The sequence below is a fragment of the Conger conger genome, chromosome 12, assembly GCF_963514075.1.
Source record: "Conger conger chromosome 12, fConCon1.1, whole genome shotgun sequence".
In the NCBI taxonomy this organism is placed as follows: domain Eukaryota; kingdom Metazoa; phylum Chordata; class Actinopteri; order Anguilliformes; family Congridae; genus Conger; species Conger conger.
The window spans coordinates 43,175,440-43,201,041 of NC_083771.1; positions in this window are offsets into that span (position 1 = coordinate 43,175,440).

The window sequence follows — 25,602 nt, forward strand, 5'->3', positions numbered from 1 at the left end:
GCCAAATGCCATTAATATAATGTAATGTAATGTACACAAGTAAATAGTTTGAGATATTGACACAATTACAGGACTAGTACAAAAAAAGTGGAAATTGCCCTCTAGAGGGGCAAAGTGGAAAGGGTTAAGGATCATGGAATTAGTGGCCTGTGCTGAAGTTGATGGATAATGTTCTACAATCTTTCACAGATTACTTTCTATGATTTACATTTATGACATACTGTAAGTACGGTTAATATTTATTTACTACAGTATATTAACATTTTTAATCTGACAAAAATGGTGAAATGATATTTCAAAATTATTTATGTACATTGCACAGTCCCATGCGATATATTTTATGGACCTCGGTTATTTACAGTAATATTTATATTGGTGAATCATCGAAAAATCATTTTTAAAAATAATTCATTTTGTTAAAATTGTAATTAAGCCAAGCACATTATGTGTTAAATTGATAATTATAATGTAAGATTTTTAAAGTTAATATGTTAAGTTAATTATAAAGTATGTTCCTTGTTGTTGTTGCAGCAATCATATCCAGTAGCCCTCCTAATCAGACATGCTTTTTTTGCCATGTCGTAAACATTGTGTAATTATAACCTTTCCCAGTGCCATTTCAGAAATGTTCTCCGAATAAAGGATGAATACTGTAGAGGAACAGGTCTGTTTGTCTTTTAATCAAAGGTTCTGTGGGAGTGAATTAAACATCATGATTAAGGAGTATTCAGGCTTGAGTTAGGCTACACATGAATATCTTCAATTTAAAGGAGCACTGTACCATTCAATTCAACACAGAATTTGATACCCAATCCTTTGTTTCATTGTAGTATGAGCGAAACAGTATTTACAGTATGTGTTTTGCAAATAAAATAATTATACATGATAGAGCAAACATTTCTATTCAACTTACTGCAAGAAAATGTCTGTCTTACTCTGTTTCTTGTTGCTAGCAACAACACCTCAATCATGCAAAGCAACCTAGGAGAATAAGGCAGTGGGGAAAAGAAAGTAATGATTACTGTCCCTCTTGTGTGCAATTATGCTATTATTGCAATCTCAATGGCTTGGTGCCTCCAGGACCACTGCTGACCTGCTATATGAGACCCATGTGAGATCCTGCGTTGAACTTATTCAAAGCATATTCAAAGCGTAATCTTTATCAAAGTAGATACTTTGTGAAAAACTTACCCAATGGACTAATATACGGAGCCCCTTAAAGTATCTTGTGCTCATGAGAAACTAACTTGTGAGGACGAGATACTAACTTGTGTGCACAAGAAAACGAACTTGTGTGCACAAGAAAACTAACTTGCGTGCACAAGAAAACTAACTTGTGCTCACGAGATACCTTTCAAAGCCAGCAAGTGACCCAGCGCTGGTAATGAAGGCCAGTGCTGGTAAATGAGAAGTGTTGCCTATATTCTAGTGCATCTCTCTGAATCAAGTTCAATAAGGCTACATTTTATTTGTATAATGCTTTTTACTGAGACGCTTTGCAGTGGAAAAGCAAAAGACAATTGTACAAGAAACAGACCTGAGCCCCTAAATAGGAAACAAATTGCATTGGGAAAATTCATGTTAATTCACGTTGATATTGCCAAAAGCTTAATTAACCTTTTCGCAAAGTCTAGTATATGTTAAAAAAAACTGTAAATAAGGCCCAATAGTCTATAAATAATGAATGTGGGCACAGTATTTAAATGTATAATTTGTTTTAAAAGTCACATGGCAGGTGGTTTGAGTATTTCAGAAATTGCTGATCTCCTAGGATTTTCATGCACAACCGTCTCTAGAGTTTGCAGAGAATGGTGAAAAAACAAAAAAAGATCCAGTGAGAAGCAGTTCTGCAGGCAGAAACGCGTCGTTAATGAGAGAGGTGAAAGGAGAAGGGCCAGACTGGTCTAAGCTGACAGGAAGGTTACAGTAATGCAACTAACAACACATTACAACAGTAATAATGCAGAGGAGATTCTCTGAACACACAATGTGTCAAACCTCTAAGTGGATAGGCTACAGCAGCAGAAGACCAATAAGTCTAAAAAATAAGTCTGATAAATACCTAATTAAGTGCTCGCTGGGAGTAAGCATATAAACAGTAGCCATTCAAACGATTTTCAATTCCTTCTGGAAAATATAGTGTATGTATAACATGTTGGTAAATGGCACAATAAAAAATATTGGCTGATTGATAGATAGATGGTTATACTCTGCACAAATGTTTCTTGTGTAAGCCTTTGGTTGTGAATGATGACATTTCTTGGAAACAAGAATTGAATTAAATACACATTTCTCTCTGACTAGCCCACTAAGACCCTGAGTGTGCTCCTGACATTTTTGCCAGAAGCAGGACCAATATAAATAGTGAAATTATATTGCCCAAAAACACTTCAGAATATTATTTAAACCACAGGGGGGGGCAGGCATTTTTTTCAGTCAGCAGAGCATTTATGCAAGGACATATCCAGTGGCAAGAAAAAGCAAGTGAACCCTTTTGAACAACCTGCATTTATGTACATATTTGTCTTGAAAAATGGTCTGATTTTCATTTAAGTTACAATAATGAACAGGCACAATCTGTTTTAACTAATAACACAGAAATTATTGTTTTGTTCACATTGAATACATTCAAACATTCACAGTATACTTTGGAAAAAGTATGTGAACCCCTAGGGTAATGACTTCAACAAAAGCTCATTTGAGTCCAATCAATGAAACAAGATTGGAGGTGTGAGTTAGAGTTACTTTCACTCATGAAAAACACTGAAACATTTTGAGTTTGCTATTCACAAGAAGCATCTGCTGATGTGAACTATTACAAAGTAATCTCAAAGAGTTTTGATATTCATCAGTCCACAGTTAGACAAATTGTCCATAAATGGAGAAGATTTAGCACTCTGGCTACTCTCCCTAGAAGTGGGCACCCAGCCAAGATGACTCCAAAGATACAAAGCAGAATGCTCACTGAGGTAAAAAAATAAAAATAAAAAATAAATAAAAGAATCCTAGAGTAACAGTAACAGCTGAAGGCTTGAAGGAATCATTAGAACTAGTTAACATCTCTGTTCATGACTCTACCAAAATATTGAACAGACATGTCCATGGCAGGATGCCACAGAGAAAGCCAATGTTCTCCAAAAATGCTACTGGGGACACTCCACAAGGCTACTGGGGAAAATGTTTTGAGGGCTAATGAAATGACAGTTGCATTGTTTGGGAAGAATATGCAGCACTATGTCCAGCATAAAAAGGGCACCACATGCCAACACGAAAACATCATCCCAAGTGTGGGAGACGGAGCATCGTGCTTTGCGGCTGCCTTGCTGCCTCAGGGCGTGGACAGCTTGCCATTATCAAGAGGAAAATTAATAACAAAGTTTATCAAGGTGTTCTACGGGATAATGTCAGGGTGGATGTCCTCCAGCTCAAACTCAGTTGAAGTTGGGTCGTGCAGCAGGACAATGACCCCAAAACATCGAGGTAAATATACCACAGAATGGCTTCAAAAAAAGATTTCTTTTGGAATGGCCCAGTCAGAAGCACTTGTTTCAGGTTATTGCTGCCAAAGGAGGTTTGACCAGTTATTAAATCCTATTGCAGTTATTTATAAAGATGACTAAAGCTTTAGAGACACCTGCAAAAGCAACGGTGCAGAAGGGGGATCATTTCAAGATGAAAGTGGCCCAACAGCAGTTATATTACATAATGTAAATAACAGTGGAGTACCAATGCCCGAATTAGAAACAGAAGAACAGCACTAATTTGCTGCAAAGCTTCTTTGTGATGATTAAAAATGTTTCATAGAAAAGCTCCCTCCCTTTTATTTTTATATTCTTTCTATAACCACCATATTGTTTGATTTCATCATCAAATAACATAATAATAATAATAATAATAATAATAATAATAATAACATAATGCCTCAATTTGCATTAGATACAAGTGAAATCCAACATTTGCCGTCCCAGTTTTAGATTTTAATATATAAACAGAGCTTTAACTGCCTCTGCGAATTCTGCCAATTAGCACTTGAGAGAACAAACATAGAAGTTTTCAGTGAAATACTTGTGGGAGGTCACAAATTGTATTCACAATTTAGTACACAGTACTCTTTTCCATGGCACCATATGCATAAGATGTGTTCTGCAATACTACTCACAGACGGTCAGCTGCTGAGAGTATGTTGTCCAGAATTCAGGGTCCTCATGCTCGTGGGAGGTGCCATTTTGTAAGTGGAAATAATCTTGAGTGAAGATTCGAAATTTATATATATTTTTGTTTTTTTTCAAGTGGGCAACAGTGGTTTTACATGTAATACAGATGAAATTCACCCAAACAATGTCAAGCTATGGCAATTTAGACCTTTAAAAAAATGAATAATAACATTTGGTAGCCCATCACTAATGGATGGACGATAATGAAAACACTTCAGAAAGCCTGCAATATGTGGTAGTGGTTTGTTTGTGGGTATGACTACCAGTGCATTAATATTTCATGAACATTCAGATAACGAGAGGTTAGGTTAGGTGTGACCCAAGGCTGTTGACCAAGGCTCTGGCCTCAGAACTGGAGTTGGTCCCTGGGCGCTGCACTGTGGCTGCCTGTTGCTCATAATTAACACGGATGGGTCAAATGCAGAGGTAAAATTACCCCACAGAGTTCAATAAAGTATATCTCTAAAAACAAGAGACTTCTGAACACTCCATAGTGTAGTGACAGTAAAAGTGCTTTAAAATACTTCTGTCCTGTCACCACACCACAGATACCTATGATTAATGCTTTAATTATTTGAGAAGGCTTATATTACATGTCCTCCAAGCAAAATATGTCAATTTATTCATTCATATGAAGTTATTATAAAAGCGTATCACTAAGAATATGCAGCAGTTCAACCTAATCAGTAGAGCCCAATTTTAGTGTTTCGGGAATTTTACAGGCAATGAATGCAAATCAACGATGTAGTTTGTTGTCACAAATAAGCATGCCGGAGAGCGTAAAATAAAAAAGAAATCATAACACATTCATCATTAATAAAAACGAACCGTAAACCTGTCGATATCAACTGACACGAATGCGTCGTTTTTGCCGACACATTCACTTATTCTTTACTGTAAAACGTAAACGTCACTCATTCCGAGGGCTGACTCATCACCGCAATGTCACCGGTTCCCGTGACTGAGCACAGCGAAGCACACACTGTCCTGCAGATAGGGGCCACCGCTTTCCTCCCTCTGCACGCTACAGCTGTGCGGCCACAGGAGTGTGGCTGCTGGCCGCAGACCGCGGGCGCTTGATCAACCGGACTGGCACCGAACGAAGCTACACCACGGCTTCCTATAGCATTCGCTCCCTACAGAAAAAGACAATGCCCCGTTCAACAGAGCAGGAGTGGTGATGCAGTAGTAGGAGGAGCCCAACACTGTCATTAGCCGTATCTCAACCCAGTCACACATTGGGGTATTCTGAAATGACTTCCGCTTCCATCACATGCACTTGCATTTACTTTACTTTCCTGTGGGAGTTTATGTCTTATTCCCAGTTGTTACTGTATGTGTGTGTGCCTTTGCTAAGTGTTCATAATGGCATATGCATACATAAGCACTAGAATGCATTTGTGGTGCAGTGGATGTAAAATAGAAGCACAACTAGCCGTGTAAAGAACATTCACTATTTAATTATTTCTGTTCTAATTTCAGTGACTACAACCATAACAACAGCAAAGCGTTGCTGTTTATTTTGTCAAGTAAATGTATTCAAATCTCTTCAGTGGAAAATCACACCAGAAATTACCTGCATTGCCTTTTAAACCTGTTTTGAGCATGGCCTATAAACCAGAGTCAGTGAAACCGATGTTATTGGCAACTGTGCCTAATTGAACTGAAATAAATAAGCGTTGCATCTGTTCATTATGATTGTTCAGTAATCTCTGGGTATAAATTCAAACGCGTGGAAAAATACTAATCCAATTTCCAAAATCAAGTCAGCATTGCCTCAGGTCATTGCATTATCTGGATAGTTGTTTTTATTTTTATTTTTTTTAGAAATGTGCGAATCTAGAGTTGGAACCGGCTTGCATCTTTCAGTGAGGGAGTTCAGCCTCTGTAACAGACAGACCGAGGTCAGGTGCGTTACATTTCTGTGAGTTGTAATCATGAGCTGGACTGCGGCCACAGCTGAGGTCCAGGCCCAGTTCGCTCTGACAGCCGTTAACACAGGGGAGAGGTGAAATGTTGACAGTGGCACGAGTGGCCCATCTGCTGGTGTCGTCGACGGCGGAACACATTCCAGCAGGAACTCTCATTGAACTGTAGGGCTACAACGACTCGATTCAAAGTCTGGCAAGGGCGATGAATTCTCTGCTGCTGAAGCAAATCTTAATCACCCAAGGAAAGGCGGATTTTTTTTGGCGCCAAACGCAGACGAATCCACCGTGCGCGGTCATTTTACCTCAGGAGGTCAGGAACGATCCGTACATCTGGGACAGCTTCTGTCGGGGATGGGCGACTGAGGTCCTTTAGGAATGAAGTTCAAGGTTTAGTCTGCGGAGTGACACCCAGTGGATTTATATCTTTCTTTTGCATAATAGCGCTGGTGGTTAAGGGCATGTCCTGCTCTGTGAATCTCCCTGGAGCTCAGAAATGCTGGCTCAGCATGGCTGCAAGGTTGAATATTATAAAACCGGGATACGTTCTACCACCCCTCTCTGAATCACACGCTGTCCCCTCAAGCAGGGAGACAGACAAGACTAGGGCTGCTTCTTAATGAAATATATTACAAAGAATGGATCCACAACAACAACACAAAACAGCAATTCATATTTTTCATCAAGTGCTCAAGCATACGTTACCTTTTAATGGTCACACAATAAATGATCTATCAAAATAACGATAATAAAATGAGATAGCACATTAACAGTTTTCGTAATATTTACGACAATTAATCAACATCCAAAAATTCATCAGAATTCTGTACAACACAAATTATGAATAAAACATTAATGTCTACACTTGATTATGGCATGGTTCAAAATCCAACTAATCACATGCAGAGAACTACATTGCAGGCAGAACAAAAATTTTAAAAAAATAAAAATAAAATAAAAACAGTTGCTAACTAAATTATTTTAAAATCATAATTCATCTAAAATGTCACTGGAACTCTGGAAAACTGGATGCATACATGGTCTATTAGTTTAATAGTCTTAGAGGAACAGTGCTTAGTAATGCAATCATACCTTTAGATGTCACAAATATAATTAAAGAAAGGAAAAAAGAGGATTTCTGGCTTTGGGAAAATTTTCACACTTTGTGATTGTCTTCCTTGTTTTTTTGTTTTTTTTTGTCTATTTCCTTGAAGCAATGTTACCAAATCTGCTCTTTTATCAACAGATAATTTAACTTTTTAATCCAGAGATTAAATAATCGATATGATTTGACCGTATCATCTTTGATCCAGGAAACAGAGGTTAAGGTTGATGTTCCCAGTCAACACTTATGTTCCTCTGTCTACTGCAAATTGCTGCTATCATTTAAATCCGCGTTCTTCTGCTTGAATGGCTGGTATCATATAATAGGAAGTCCATTAATGCTATAGCTCAGGAAAATTTGACTCTCTTGACGTTTTTTTCACCACTCAGGCATATTGTGTTCTATTTCATTTACAATATTTGAAAGTTATATTGACCTTAAATTCTAGCACCATGTCTGTGGCTCGATAAGGCTGAGTTGAATGAACCATTTTCACACAAGTCACCTTTTTGGTGATTACAAACACCAAAAAGAAAGGGTGCAAAAGTTGTAATACAAAGGTGCAATGTTTCAGACAGATGAGAATTATCCAACTTTCCCATGTACATACAACTGGTTTTTACTAACCAAATGACTGTATATAGTGTGGTATTGGTTCACTTTACCTAATGAATTAGCAGTTGATGAAGGGGTGGACTTCAGCCTTTAAATGGCCTGTTTCCATCTGTAGCTAATATTTAGCAACCAGACTTTGCATTGTGCAACACATTCAGAGCCTCCGATAATGAAAGAACACATAGGATTCTGTCTCGGCTATCTTTAATATACGTGACAGGTGCAACTTGACAAGCACACAATTGCTCTCATATGCCAACCTGGGTTGTGAGACTCTGAACACACAACGCATCAGGTTGGATATGCAGTTGAAAAGGCCTGGAGGGATAGGCATTGCCGTCACCTAAAGAGAGAAAATAAGTGAATTTGTCTACAACTGCTTTAGTCTTCTTTGTGGAGTCAATAAGGTTTAACGAGCTTCACACTCTAGCAAATATACCCAGCTGAAGCCTGTCAAATTCTACAGTATTTCTACAGGATTTACCAAAAAATGCCAACAAGACATCCACTCTGGCTGCAGCTAGCTAGCTAGCTATTAACTATACAGTGATGCGTTTGTTTCATAAGCTTACATTTCAAAAACACACATTACAGTTCGGAGCAGAAAGATACAGGTCTGACGGTTGTCCTTGGCTCGGGTTGCTCCACCCCTTTTTGGGGCTTTGGTGTGAGAAAGAATATTTGTGTCTTGATATTTCTGAGACCACACCGTGGCTGATAATGTATTCATGGACATTCTAGCCCTGTTGATATCACTGGACATATTACATGGGGTGTGAGGGCATGCAAGGGTTCGTGGCTTAAAGGAGGAAAATACACTTTTATATTTATAATTGTGAATAAACACAAAAGATGAATCTGCTAAAATGTATTTAACCCTTTAAGTCCAACGTAAAAAGACACTTTTTCCCCATTTTCACGGCCCTTAAATAAACCCTTATAACGTTGTGTGGCAAAGCACACCACAGACTCAGATGATGGCAGTATTAAACATTTTAAAAAACATTAAAAAAAAAAAAGGTTTGACCACAATAGGCCATACACCCCAAATTTGCCCAACTTTGCGATTTTATTTTATTTTATTTTATTTCATAAATGAAGGTAATAATTTGAATGTGTACCAGCAAGACAAAAGGACCCTATGTTTAGTACATTGAAATGGTAAATGGTTGGCATTTATATAGCGCCTTTATCCAAAGCGCTGTACAATTGATGCTTCTCATTCACCCATTCATACACGCACTCACACACCGATGGCAACTGGCTGCCATGCAAGGCGCTGACCAGCTCGTCAGGAGCATTTGGGGGTTAGGTGTCTTGCTCAAGAACACTTTGACACACCCAGGGTGGGATTCAAACCGGCAACCCTCCGACTGCCAGACGAATTTGTCCTTATCACCAGAGCCATTGTCACCCCCACACTGACTGTTGACTGATCTATTATAGTCATCACCATTTCAATAATGTCAGGACAATATTGTCACCAAACTTCAGCATAGATGGCTCATTTAATTTAAAGCAATACTTTACTTTCATTGTTAAAACAAATGAACATGAATCCTTTCTGATGGCAACATTCTGTGTTTGTGAAGGAGGGGGTGTCATCGGTAAGCACTTTCTGTAAAAAAAGCCAATAATCCAATAACTGCCTTGTGTGGTGGAACTTATTGGTCCAGGCCATTAAACCAGATAATTATAGACCAATAAGTATTTAGGACTGTGCGTTCCTGCTTGCAGTAAATTGTTTTACGCAAATTTACAACAGAAGACGCAAGTAAGCAATGAAAATATATGTCAAATGTTGACAACATTTGGACTTGTGTATATTACAGACATAATTAAGTAAAGTGCCAAAGGAGAGGAATGTCTCTGTGGCGGGTTGAGAAAACAGATATTGATCTGTTGATCCATTGCCTTGTGGTCCGTCTCAATCTTAGTTTTGACTTAATTGCCTCTTATTGGGCTTTGGACCACATCATTTCATTGAAAAAGCTTGAGATCTGTTTTCCATCGATTAACCTTATTAACTCAGGTTTTAGACCTATTCTTTCAATTATCACCCCACCCCCACTTTAATCAATATGCAGACAGTTATGTGAAACCTATTTCATAAAGCTCACTTAGTCCAATAGTTAATCGTGAAATGATTTTTTGAACATCCCCCCGAAGGCTCCCAGTGCAACACCCCAGAACTTTGAAATACAATAGAAGAAGAAAATGGGGACTGCACAATGACTGGCAGTGGGCCATGGAGCTCGTAGGGCAGGACGATTATTCAGCTGTTGTAGCAGATTCATCACTGTCAGCCTGCAGGTGGGGCTGGAAAACAGAGGGGATGCTGGGATATCAGGCATGGCTAGGTGGACAATTGAGAATACACTCCATGGATGATTAAGAACATGGGTAAAGAAAGAGATAATTTCTTGATATATATATATATATATATATATATATATATATATATATATATATATATATATATAGTATATATATACAGTACTGTGCAAGTCTGAGGCACCTGTATAACATTCTGTATAGATAAGATTCTTTCAAAAATAATTCAATGAAAGGTCCTAAATAAACATACTATACATTTTACATATATATATATATACACTCAATGAGCATTTTATTAAACTCTTTTAGACTTCTACTGCTGTAGCCTATCCACCTAGAGTTATGATGCATTGTGTGTTCAGAGATGCTCTTCTGCATACTGCTGTTGTAATGTGTGGTTATTTGCATTACTGTCACCTTCCTGTCAGCTTTGACCAGTCTGGCCATTCTCCTCTGACCTCTCTCATTAACAAGGCATTTCTGTCTGCAGAACTGCTGCTCATTTTATTGTATTTTTTTGCACCCTTCTCTGCAAACTCTCGAGACTGTTGTGTGTGAAAATCCAGGAGATCAGCAGTTTCTGAGATACTCAAACCACCCTGAAGCTCCTGACCTGTATATAGATGATTGTATGCATTGCACTGCTGCCACACAATTGGCTGATTAGATAATCACACACACATAGGTGTAATAAAGTAAAAATGTTCCTAATAAAGTGCTCACAGCTATATGAAGACAATTTTTTGTTTCTGTTTCTGTTCTGTTTTTTAAAAACTCACATGACATGACATAGATTACATTTTATTTTGCAAAGCGATGTACAAAGAAGTGCATATCAATGTCATTAGAACATACAGAGCAGGTTTGATAAGCTACAATTCACAAATAAATGGTCTTGGCGAGAAATTGATTTCTGCTTGGAGTAGGAGTTAACTAATGTGCATCATTTACTTTAAATTACTTAAAGGACTGAACATTCCTTGAGATGTCTTTTAATGTTGAAACAGGCGGTGGCTGAACATACAAACACGTGTGCGCTAAACAGGACACTGAACTGATTATTCTGCAGAGCCAGTATTTGATATCAGTCCAAGGCATGGCAGCTAACTGGAGGAGGAAAGCAGATTTCTGAACAGATGTGTGGCTGGCTGACGCTTCCACTTTCACAGGCAGCGGTCTGGAAACGGAACTGAAACTGGATCTGAAACACTTCAAACCCTGAAAAGCTGAAACTGATGTTATCTAACTACCTGTATATTCTCTTTAAATATCTATTCCTCTTGTCAGTCTGGTCCCTTTCTGAATAAAATGGTTGCATTGTTTCACTGTTAAGTGAAACAGCTGAATCCAATGAGATTGAAAATATTTTATAGAATTGTAAATAATCATTAGATAAATGCTGAATGTATGATACTTTATAACTTAGTAATGATGATGAGCAATTGCAAATGATAGAGATTGCAATTGTGAACCAAAAATGTATCTGATTTTCCTACAGAATTCAGATACAAATGGCCTTGTTCATCACCCAGCTGATTATGGCATAACAAATTATCTAGTCCCCATATCACAGTAACTTTCCCCATTGGTCTTGCCTGCATAAATAAACCATTTGTAACAGCAGTGTGGTTATATGTATAGATTGTATATATAACTAATTTGGCTTGAACATGTGCTATATTGTTGAGTTATCATACATTTTTCAATGAATAACTTTAGGCAAATACATATTTGTTAGAACTTCCTCAGTGAAAACCACAATGCCCTCAGGACATCAGCATGAATTCCTGCTCTCAAATATTACAAATAAGACGATACATTAAAATGTTCTGTTTCAACAAAATACAGTAATCCCCCTTGATTAGTAAACATGAGCAATTATATTAAATGATTAAATATATAAAACTACATTAAAATTAATCCACAACACTATTTTTCTCACTGAAACCTTCCTCCCTGATTTTGATATTTTGATATTTTAGAGCAAATTTCCAACATTATGCACATAATAAATAAGAGGTTTCCTGTATGCTAATGTTTACTACTGAAAATAAATGGCCCTTTCAAACACCAAATAGATGTTTAAAAGTAAGAGGGGGTGTGAGTCCCGGTGTTTCCCTTCAAGAAATTCCATTGATTTAGTATTTGTTGCTTCAATGTGTGTTACTTAATATTGTGCCTTTGTCTGCTATCCTCTAAACCAAATGCAATATTCATTGTGCTCAGTGTCTTGGCACAATTGGCAGAAAAGATACGAATCTCCAGGTCACCACCATACTACAAGGCCTGAATATTTTATTGGGCATTTGGAATCAGGTTTTTAAACAGAATTGTACTGTAGACTATTAGGTTGGTGCCAGGTGTATAAAGTGAATTACCTGAAGTCTTACATGCGATGGTTACAGCATATCACGTTGCATGTCTGACGCGATTCCATGCTGTGGAACAATATTTGTTACATTTCGGCCCGATGCAGACCTTGTTCTGTTCAACTCTGACCCCATCCTCCTATTGCACACGCCATTCTCTACTCTGATGCATTTTCGTCTTTATTTCCACGTTAATAATTCACTGACATACACAGTTTCCATTGAAACAATACTGCCCTGCAGTGTCTACAGAGGTTTGGCATGGCTGTTAGTAAATATTTTGAGTAATAGTTAGCCAAAACAGTCATAGTTGTAAAGGGGTTCGGGGTAGGCTCTGGAGGGAAAGCGCCAATAGTCCTGGTCATAGTCGGAAGGCCAAAAAAAATAAAATAAAATAAAAACAGAAGGGGGATACCCACTGAAGAAACTGACCAGGATACCAGCATGTCATCACATAACAGTGATCCCTACAGGCTGGTTGCCCACAAGTCTGCCTATCAAGCTGCCTCAATATTTTCGTGTGCAAGTATATGTGTGATCGGAACTGAACTAACAAATTCTGGATTTATCAAACAGGCATAAACAATAAACAAAAAGCAGGCATACACAATTTATGGTTAACATAAATTTCACAAAGCCATGTTTCTCATTATTACGAGATCTTTTATCATAATTACCAGATTTCTTTCTTGAAATTACAAGATCTCTTCTCATAATTATGAGAAATCAAAACTTCATTTCACAAGGCCACATTTCTCTAAATGATGAGGTGTTTTTCTCGAAATGATGAGATCTACAAGAAAACATCTTTTAAAAGTTTTTGTACTGACAAATTTAAAGGAAACTGCTACAGAGCACACTGCAAACTGCTACAGAGATTTCTGGAGAGATCAGAGAGAGAACCAGGGGCACTCAAAATGTATATTTTCTGGAAAATAGCTTATGTAAAAACACAATGTTCCCTACTGTTCAATCTCCAGTATGTTTATTATAGTGTTTAACTCAAAGGACCTACAGTACTGCAAATCACCCCTAATAAAAGTATAGCAGTGAACTTTATTTCATGTTTTCATTTTATGCTGATATTATTGTTCTTCGGATGACGAATGGATGGATGAAGAATGGAATGAACGTGTGAAAGAAGAAAAAGGAACCCTTGCCAGACATTCCAGCATCCTTGATCCTAACCGTATTATTCATTAATAATGGTCTGTGTAAGGTAAACTACCTGACAGAAACTCACTGCCGCTAAGAAGGCAGGACAGGCCTATCCCTGACAGACTATAAATACAAGGGCACTTATTTATGACATCACTTTGGATTGCACGACAGAACACCGCAGAGTTTAAAGGCACAGCTCCATTCAACCTGACAAACAATTAGACTGACTGGAGATAAGGCTTCCACTGACCTAAATACATCTCCAATGTGAGAAAATACTTGGTTATTTTATTTTTTTAAATTATCTTTCCATGTTAAAAGACATTAAACAGTAAGGAAAATAGTAAACTGAAGATTGTGGCAAATTTGGTAATCAAATAGATAAGTATACAAAGTGACTAGCACAAAGACTGTTTGATGACTCCTCCCCGATTTCCAGGGTTGTGGTTGTCTCATGGTATTGAACCCTAACCATGCTAGTGCCAACGGTGTTAGTAACCCCACCGAGTGTGATACATACAGGATGTGGTGTTAATTCCGTAGAAGTGTGCCTGTGTTCCTCCAGTCAATCAGCCACCTTCAATTTGCTAATGCCAACTGCACATGAACTCTTCTCTTCAGATACAGTAACTGCACGCCTCAGCTTTGAAACTGTGCAGTGTCTGGTCATAGGAGGGGGCAAGACATTGTTTGATTCAAATGGAATCATCAATAAAGCACACTGGTTTACATGTGCTGGAAAATAAAACTTATGTCAATAACTGTACTATTTCTTAGCTTACAGCATATTTACCAAGGGTGTCAATAATTCTGGAGCCCACTGTATTTCTCTTTCTGATCACTATTGCATTACCTTCAGTACGGCTCTCCAAGCCATCAAAAATCATTGCACACCCCCGGCACGATCCCACATTTTCTGTGAGATCCCTCACATGCCCATGGCTTAGTACACTGTTTTAATAATCACTGTTCTATTTTAGATATTATATCACCTCTGAAATATAGATCTCAATCTTCTATTATCCCCTCTCCTTGGATAAATGATACAGTAAATGGATAAATGATACAATTTGCTGCTTTAAAATAAAATGCAAAACCCAGGTGTAAAAAAAAACAACAAGCTTCAGGTCCACTATCTGAAGGAACTACTGGCCTCCTACAATAATACGGTTCAAGCTGCTAGGGTGAGTTACTTCAGATCTTATCTCTACTAATAAGCATAATCCATTATTTCTATTTCACTCTTCCCAGTGCCTCTGATGTAGAATGTGAAAAGTTATTAAAGTTTTTTCATTATAGTGAGCGCGGTAGATGGAGTCATTGGAGGGGTGACCGGGCCTTTGAGGTAGCTGGCCCCAAGTTGTGGAACAGCCTACCGCCACATATTAAATCTGCCCAAAACATAGATGTTTTTAAATCCTTGTTAAAAACCCACCTTTTTAGTGAGGCCTTTATGTCAGACATAAATGGGGAATCCAGATAATGTACATGTATTTCATTTTATTTCATTTCATTTCATTTCATTTCATTTCATTTCATCTCATTTTATTTCATTTTATCATTAATTTTATTGCCTGGTTTTGTACAGCACTTTGGTCAACCATGGTTGTTTTAAATGTGCTTTATAAATAAAGTTTATTATTATTATTATTATTATTATTATTATTATTATTATTGGGTGGGTGGGATTTACAGTGATTCTCTTCTTTCTGGTCTAATAGGAACATTTTTGTGTACAAATTATTATACCTCCTCCCAAGCCATGAATAAGTGTGGTGTACCTCAGGGTTTGATTCCAGGGCCAATTTTATTTTCATTACATTACATTACATTACATTATTGGCATTTTCATTGTACATTCATTAGCATAGCATCCCCTACCGTTGCTATGCTGACGATACTTAGCTTTATCTCTCGGTGAAGCCAAATGATGTGTATAGATTGGTCACTTATCTTATTATAGATTGCTCACTCACTTAAAAAGTGGATTTCTGTGAACCTCCGTCAATTGAACTTGGACAAAATTGAAATTATTGCTATTGGCCTTCTGGAGATCTCTAGTGATGTTTGATCTGGATTTGAATTGAACATCACTTTCTAAAAAGGTTGTTAAATTAAGCTTCTATCAGCTAAGGAGTATAGCAAAGATAAGAACCAGTCCTAAGTTTTAATGACGCTTTACATGCCTTTATTTTGTTATTGCCTCGACTACTGCAATGCTCTGTTCACATGCCTAAATCAGAAAGCTTTGCAATGCCAACAAGTGGTCCAAAATGTTGTGTCTACATTTTAGAATTGATTTTAAAATTTGACTCATTACTTTGAAAGCACTACACTTCAAGCGCTTCATTCTTAGCTACAGTATATCTCAGACCTGTAACCCTGTATTCACCAGTGCACAGCTCAGACCTGTAACCCTGTATTCACCAGTGCACAGCTCAGACCTGTAACCCTGTATTCACCAGTGCACAGCTCAGACCTGTAACCCTGTATTCAGCAGTGCACAGCTCAGACCTGTAACCCTGTATTCACCAGTGCACGGCTCAGACCTGTAACCCTGTATTCACCAGTGCACAGCTCAGACCTGTAACCCTGTATTCACCAGTGCACAGCTCAGACCTGTAACCCTGTATTCACCAGTGCACGGCTCAGACCAGTAACCCTGTATTCACCAGTGCACAGTTCAGACCTGTAACCCTGTATTCAGCAGTGCACAGCTCAGACCTGTAACCCTGTATTCACCAGTGCACAGCTCAGACCTGTAACCCTGTATTCACCAGTGCAGAGCTCAGACCTGTAACCCTGTATTCACCAGTGCACAGCTCAGACCTGTAACCCTGTATTCACCAGTGCACAGCCTGAGATCTACAGCTGGGGCTGACTGTTCCAAGTCGAAGGGTGATCAGTCTTTTGCTTTTAAGGCTCTGGTGCAGGATATCAGGCTCTTTGTTGTCAGGCTGACTGACTGTGATCCCCTGACCTTTTACTAGTGAGTGGGTAAAGTTGCCTTCCCTTTGGGACGGTACCATAAAACTTTACAACCGCGCCTGGTTTCAAACCTAGGATTCGACTCATTGCTCTGTACTCTCGTAGGAAGCGGGAAGGGTAATCAAGGCATCTGTTTTCTTCCGAAGCAACCCCCTCTATTGTCCGATTTCCTATTCAGGCTTCCAGCCGTTAAAACTCGTTACGACGGGGCGACATTCTTTACGGCACAGAGAGGTTGTGAGGAAATACTTCCTGCAAGGCCCTGACATTTTTCTGAACCCCCCTTTATTGCTCTGTCCCTCTTTACTCAGTCACTGAATGGTGTGTACAGCACTGGATATTTCATGGCAAGGCCAATTTTGATAAAATTCATGTTTGGTATCATTTTTCTTGGTTTAGTGTGATTGGTACAATGGTCTCATTTCCATAGCAATGTACTAAGGATATCATAGCCATCCAGGAACCTAGGGAAAGCTATGGAAATCTGACCTAAGGGAAATCACCTGCCGTGTGTGTAGAAACCCTTGCCAGGTATGACAATGTTTTACTTTGTACTCTGTGTAAAATTGTATTATATACTATGATTTGTAACTTTGTGATTTGGTTGTAATTTGAAGAAGTGACCTACCTGGCAAAATAAATTGTTAAACTTGATCTGTTTGGTTTTCCTTACTGATACTTAATGTTATACAGGGAATGCGTGGTTTACCCCCTCAAACTGGTCTAGGGAGGATGATTATTTCCACTTACTATATCACGGTGTATAGCACCCGTAGACCTATGTTGGTAAATCCCTCGCCTCCGCATGGTAGTTCATTCATGTCGAGCACAGCCGTAGCTATGTTGGTCTGCTTGGGTCCCTAGGCTGTAAACAGATATACCCGAGAGTAGCTATTCCTGCAACCTCTGTAATGACTACAGATAGCTAGTCAGTTTGTGAGACGTGCACATAACGCGCGATGTGACATGCGATGGTACCAGCAGAGGATTGTTCAGCGAGTTCTTCTCAGTACAGGATTCCCGTAACAATCAAGTCCAAATTTAGATAATGAAAATATTATAAATTGGGGTTAATTATATTGAAACAGAGTCAAAGTTTATAGGAACTGTAAGGTGCACCATTCCGGGGATTCTGGGTCAGTCCATATCAGTAAAAAGCGGAAGGCAGAGTGGTACTACTGCCTTTGTCACTTGGTATTATTTTCCTGACTGATCTAGTCTCTCTACAGAATGGGTTAAATTAGGTAATAACATCAACCTCTTCCCAAACAGCACCTGAAGGACACACGCAGGTACCTTCGCCCTACACAGCTAACTTCGTCATTGGGTTTAGTGGGAGGCTTACATTGTCTTGTTTTAAGTCACTTCTCACACATACTTTTATCAGATGGCATTCCTTTAGTCTTGGACAAGTTTATTTATTTTATTTTATTGTATTATATTTTCATGTAAAAAAAAACAAAAAAAAAACAGCTTTTATCTGGTTTTTATTCTCTTATTATCCAGTCCTTTGTACTTTTTTCTATGTGCGTGTTTTATATTTTAATCAAATTTTTGTTTTATTTCATTCTCTAAAGCACTTTGTAACTTGTCTTTTGAAAAGTACTATACAAATAAAGATTATTACAATTAGTACTATTATTATTAAGAACTACTCCAGTCAGCGGACATGCTAATTCAGTAAATGTAGGACAGTCTATTCACTACAGCCTAAATAATAAGTGTCAGGGATTTACAGCTACATCCAGCAGCAGGTAGGGGCGTCCTGTAGAGTTAAGATACATGACTGGGACCCACGAGGCCGGTGGTTCGATCCCCGGTGTAGCCACAATAAGATCCGCACAGCCGTTGGACCCCTATGTCGCTGGATAAGAGCGTCAGCCAAATGCCATTAATGTAATGTAGTGTAATGCATTTTGCCTCAGTGTATCATTCTTCTTCAAAGCTGGAAAGTGGTGGCTGCTGACAGTCTTGGATGCAGCCCATCCATGTTCATTTACTCTTCACTTAATTTGCCCTCAGTCATCACTAATGCTTCCAGCTGGCCCTGGCCGCTCCATTATATCAATCTGATGCAACAGTATACAAGTCTGTGTACATTGAAACTGCCTATTTGCCTATTTCCTATTTCCGCCAACGCCAATGTCAATAAAATAACAAAACTGATCCGACACATGCCTTTCTCATTCTTGACCAGTTGGCGATTGCTTTTATGCACTTAAAATAGGGCCCTGTTATCATTGTTAGAAATAAAAAAGGAATCTTGCCAAATCTGCTTTTTATGCAACGTCTAGCAATATGCCATTGCTGTTTTTCTTATTTACGTATCTTATTTACATATAGTTAGAAACACTGATGCGCATTGTTTCGTATTCAGCATTAATACGCACATTTTCAAAATATAATCATTTGTTGAACTGTATTTGAAAATCATTATGGATGGAAATTCATAGAGGTTCTGGGCCATTAAGCATGCTGGACAGTTTCCATAGCAACAGAAGAAAATTAGTAGTTTCAGTGAATACAAATGTGATCCGTTTAATTCAGCCTATGAGAAAGAGGAATAGCACTATCCCACTGCATGTGTGTGTAGACACCGGTATAAAAAACATTATTAGGGTTTTGGGAGATCACTGAGGCAGCCGCTCTGTCCCCAGGTTAATGCTGATCTCCTGTAGCTCATCACCTCTGAATTAGCACATGAGACATTACGGTGCTGATGATGTTGTTTCCTCAAAGCCCCATATGACGTATGATATCCTGAACCTATACAGGGTTAGTCTGAGAATCAGGCCTTGGGTTGGGGTTGAAACGTAGGGTTCGGGTTTATTTCCTGTTTGTGTTTTCTTAGGCTGGAGACCGTTCCCTCTTTCATATAGCAGAAGGATCTTTCCACTGGCAACCATGACAATTTGCTCTCTATTTAGATGAATTTGGTGCAAATAGATAAATAAATAAATAAATCTCAGGGTGGGGGAGGGTTTTTTTGGTGGGGGTGAAGTGGCGTGCAGGATCAAGATCGGGAGTAGAGGGTTTACAGTTAGAATGGATAGAAGTGGTAGGGGCAGGGAATAGGGTTGAGGTTCAGATTAAAAGTATTGCTAGAGTTGCACATTTGAAGAATTAGAATGTGTTGAATTATCGATCGATTAATGCAGGGGGCCCACAATAATGATATATTTCATTACTGAACTTGAAAATAAAAGCTATGTACGTATATAAGAGGTGGAGTGTGGAAACGTTCTATGTGTCCATGTGTGATGAGTTTCCCCCTATTTTTTGGTTATGGTTTCATCTTAGGCAGCCTTCTGTGGGAGCAGATCTACGGGTCTCATCGCTATATAACGTGGGTAGTGTCAGAGGATAACCTCAACAATATCTTGTGAAAAATGTTTTTTTTTAATAATAATTAAAGCTGATTTAAAGCCAATCCACTGAGGTCCATAATGCTTAATGTTGGATGTTAAATTACTCAATTTTATGCATGAAGGCAGATTGACTGAACTACTGCTACTAATTCCACCACACCACTGCTTCTAATTACATTTAATGCCAAACAAGGTTCACTGCTAGCACATCGCCTTCCATCGAATCTGAGTGCAAAATTACATCTGCATAATTTTGGACTAAATAAATTCTGAAGTGAAATACTTGGGAAAAACATGATTAGTGGATGGAGCTGCACCCAGAGACTGGCCTGTCAGTGTACTATGTAGATATGACAGCTCTTGTGATTAAATTAATGTTGCTGCTGTCGGCAGAGGCAACAGGGAGGTGATTGTCAACAACTCTGAAAACATTCAGAATTAAGTTCCCATTTAGCTCATGAAAAAAAATATAAATAATACTTGATCCCATTAAAATTTCCAATGGATTGTTTTGGGAGAACTGAATGCAGATACCCAGATATGATTCCCAGTTGCTCGTAGCTAATTGTTCTCCAACCATAGCGTACAGCGGCTTATTTTGAAAAGAATACAAGTAGTTAGAGAGAGAGGGTAAGTGCCATTTGTGCATCTTAGATTCATATGCCACTTCACAAGAGTTAAATAATTCATCGTGCAGAGTGGTGAGTGATGCGCCGTGTGGTTGGTATCCTGTCCTGACAATGCTAGTGACTAACAGCCCCTCAGGGGGGCACATACTGTCACTGGCCTCAGTGCCACCCAGCGATGGAAGGTTTTCATCGATAAAATAATCTCCACCTTATCATTACATTACATTACATTACCAGGCATTTAGCGGACGCCCTTATCCAGAGCGACGTACAACGAAGTGCAGATCAAATGCAAGCACAAGTGCGAAGAGGACCTGAGAGGACGGTACAGTTCCGAGTCCTAGTGTAACCATACAGATACAATCACGCAAGAGCAACTCCTTTCATCTCCACTGTACTAGCAGTAGTTACGTAAGAAGTGCAATCCTTGACTGCAAAGTTCAGCTGCTGGGCAACAGCATTGGAGTTAACGTGTGGCACACAAGGTGTCCGTGTCTATTTTCAGAACAATGCGCCTGCCCTCCCCTGATTTGTTACGACAGGGCCATTTGTTGTGCATCTTAGCCCTTAATTGTATAAACTGACGCTTTCTGTTCTGGGTATGCAGGGTGGACCCAAGCGCAAGGCCAGGAGGCAGGAATAGGAATTAATAATACTTATAAATTACAGGGACGGGAACAATGAGAAGGAAACAACAAGAGGCAAGCACTAGGCACTTAGGGCAAAACACAGAGGTGGGAAACACAAGGACTCTGAGTATATATTCACCAAACACAAGGGGCAGAGTAACAGAACTAACATTGTTCATATGGAAGTGTATATCATTCTATTGCATTACGCTGTATAAAAACAGCTTTTAGGCATGGGCAACATTTGCTCAGGCGGTAAGTCATTGTCTTCGTCTGGCAGTCGGAGGGTTGCCTGTTCGATTCCGCCCTGGGTGTGTCGAAGTGTCCCTGAGTGAGACACCTAATCCCCAAATGCTCCTGACGAGCTGGTTGGTGCCTTGTATGGAAGCCAATCGCCATTGGTGTGTGAGTGTGTGTATGAATGGGTGAATAAGAAGCATCAATTGTACAGCACTTTGGATAAAGGCACTATATAAATGCCAACTATTTACCATTAGATATAAATATAATCAATTAATCAGATGAATCAAATAGGCCCTGGTCCTTATCTTTGTTGTGCAGGTAGCACTTGAAATTGTACTTCCCTCTTGGGTCTTTCAGCGCACCTGTCCCTGGTTATGGGTATGCACTTTGCACTTAGATGTACATTACTCTGGATAAGAGCATGTGCCAAATGCCAATAATGTAATGTAACTGGACACAGATAAACTAACTAAAGTAAATAACTGAACTAATAATCATGAAAAGTGAAGAACTACAAATAAATGAAAAAAAAAAAAATATATATATATATATATATATATATATATATATTGTTTGTACTGAATATTTATATCATTGTTCCATCCCATCCATCCATTATCATAACCTGCTTATCCTGAACAGGTTCACAGGGGGGCTGGAGCCTATCCCAGCATACATTGGGCGAAAGGTAGGAATACGCCCTGGAAAAGTCACCAGTCCATCGCAGGGCACACACACCATTCATTCACACACACACATACCTATGGGCAATCAGCCTAACCTGCTTGTCTTTGGACTGAGGGAGGAAACCGGAGTACCCGGAGGAAACCCACGCAGACACAGGGAGAACATGCAAACTCCGCACAGAGAGGCCCCGGCCGACGGGGATTCGAACCCAGGACCATCCATGCACCATTCTATTCCTCTTTTATCTCACAACTATAGTGGGGCAGCAGTGCAGTCACAGTATATGGTACTATTTTAAATAATGGGAGCTCATCAGCACTTAATTTATTAGCCGACTGCAATTATCTCCTACAACACATTATTTCCTGTGTGGGCTCATTGAGAACACAAGCTCGCTCTGTGAATATTTATAATATATGACTGTGATTGCTTCTAATTATCTCAGCCCTGTGTGGGAAAAAATTACATCTCCACCCTGAACGGGAAGTCACCTTCAATGGGTCAACACCGGAAAACTGCACCCAGCATCCGCTCTCTTTGTTACAGTTGTTAAACGATTCTCGAAATTGCTTGCTTAACTGTCCATCTTTAGAGAATCCACTTTGAATTGTGGGGAAACTGTGAATTAATGTCCATGTGACCTTTCGCAAGCCCTGTCTCGTTGTCTGCCTGGTCACAGGCCATAAGGAAAGTGATAAGGTGTGATAAAACTTAAAGTAAAATGGGTCTCTCACAAAGATGTCACCCACAGAACTGGGAGTCCTGTCTCCTAGCTCCGTTGCTGCAGAGGCAGATATCGGGCTTGGCTCTGCTGGCAAAAGAGGCTTATCGCCCATTAGGAAGTATAGTATATATACTTTATATATATTATATATATATAGGCTTTGGAGTTTCTCTCATTATTGCTGCCAAATTAGTCAATAGTGTCATTGGTTAATTGTTTTTTATTTTTCGGATTACTGCCTAAACCACTTCAATTTCCACAAGCTGATAATCATGGCTGTTTTTTTGGTATGTTAATTTCATAATGTTATATCTGAAATGCAGATATGTTTAATTATATTTACTAGAAGTGTAACAAAAAATATAGGCATTCTTTCAGAAGACTTGTTTGGCCTGTTGTCCAATCAAGATTTTTTCTTAATTGTGACTTAAAAGTTAGTAATAATAAGTGTGGCTTTCTTAACTAACCCAACTAACTAACTTTCTTAACTAACTATTAATTTTGGCAAGTAATTAACTAAATTAATTAATTTGGCCAAATTCACCAAAATGTCTGTGAAGCAAGAATTGACCGCTTGTCTTCAATGATATATTAATTACTTGAATGAATGATATGATAAGATGGTCATAAAATCTTCAGAATGAAAATTTTGGCTGACGGGATTGGTTTGATGGGATTGGTTGTGTGTTTTCCTGTCTTGCAATCATCACCATTATTACTTACTGTGTTGTATGTTATGCATTAGTTTATTCTGTTGTCAGGACCCCCTCAAAAAGGAGATGATGCATCTCAAGTGGTTTCTATCATGAAAATAAATACATTTCTTCGAACCGGCAATCCCCCGACTGCCAGACAGCTGGCTCTTACAGCCTGAGCCAACGTCGCCCCATTGGTGATCCCACCAGAACTGGCCAGTCTGCTCTCTGTGACTCTGCCACTCTGTATGCATTACCAGCCCTTTCACCAAACGGTATTCAGTGTCCTCTCAGTCTTCCTGGACGTCCGCGTCTTTCCCCCGGGAAATATAGCCTGGCAACTACTTAATTATTTAATTCCAACAAGTGCTTCATCAGCTGTCCCCGTGCGTCCTGTTACTTTCATCTTTCATCATATTTGTTGTTGTGGCAGATGTGTGTCTCAGCTCGTCGGTAACAGTGAAAGGGCGATCACTGTGTCGTCCAGTCACGGCTAAATGCCTGTCACTTTCTGTTTAGCCCTCAGGGCTAACTAGAAAACCTTAAATGACCTCATCTCCAGGTGTACGAATTCTCCCCTCCGATTGCGCTCTCCAGTTTATCATCAGCATTGTTCTACTGTATATGGACAGATGGCCAGGTACTGGCAGCACACCAATTACACGCATTGGTTATTTTAGCTGTCAAGTAATAATTAACTAATAAAGTAGCCACACTGTTCACGCAATAGCACTGCTATACATAAATAATATTTCTTCATTCCTTCATTTATTAATTTATTTTATAAAAAAAGCCAAGTCAGTCAGTTAGAATGCTTGCAAATCACAAATATATAAATTCTTGAAACATATTGCATTATTATTGAGCAAGGCTACACTAAAAATACAGACAATACATACCCTATGATGGTTAATAGGTCCAGAGAGTTTGTCAAAGTTTGTCAAGCACTATATATATTATATATTAGTCTACAGTATGAATCGGAATGTACAACGCAGATGAGATGTTCACCACATCAATACCTTCAACTGTGCGATCCAAAAGTTACTGCATCTCAATTTTATGACTTGCCTGAATGCCCTCGTTTGAAGTTCACACAACATACATTTTTATAATATTTTCATACACCAATATCAATATGAATATGTTGCAAGATGAAACCATGCACTTATAAAAACAGCTGCAGGCACGTTCTTACGATACCCGCTCCTACCTCGTTATTATTGGTACATTTGTTATGCTAGCAGAACAAGATAAAATGTTTTGGACTCTTAAAGACTGCTCAGGCATAAATATTTTTTCACTGCCCACTAAATTATATTGTTATTAAATGTCAGGGAAGCCAGCCTGAATTATTCAATGCACATCACTGCAGGTGGGCTAGTCACCATTTGAGGATTTTCTGAGAGGCATTTGCAAGTGCCATGTTGTATTTGAACACAGGCTAGATTTAACACACATTCTCACAGGTTTGAACACAGGCTAGATTTAACACACATTCTCACAGGTTTGAACACAGGCTAGATTTAACACACATTCTCACAGGTTTGAACACAGGCTAGATTTAACACACATTCTCACAGGTTTGAACACAGGCTAGATTTAACACACATTCTCACAGGTTTGAAAGCTGGCTAGATTTAACACACATTCTCACAGGTTTGAAAGCTGGCTAGATTTAACACACATTCTCACAGGTTTGAACACAGGCTAGATTTAACACACATTCTCACAGGTTTGAACACAGGCTATATTTAACACACATTCTCACAGGTTTGGGCATTTGCAGAGGAGCTTGTTTGTGAAATAATACGTGTTAAACATGGTTACACCATGCTGGCTTAGTTAAGAAAGCCCAACATTGTAATGTTTTGTAGAGTTAGCGTTTTATTAATATTTGTAATAATATG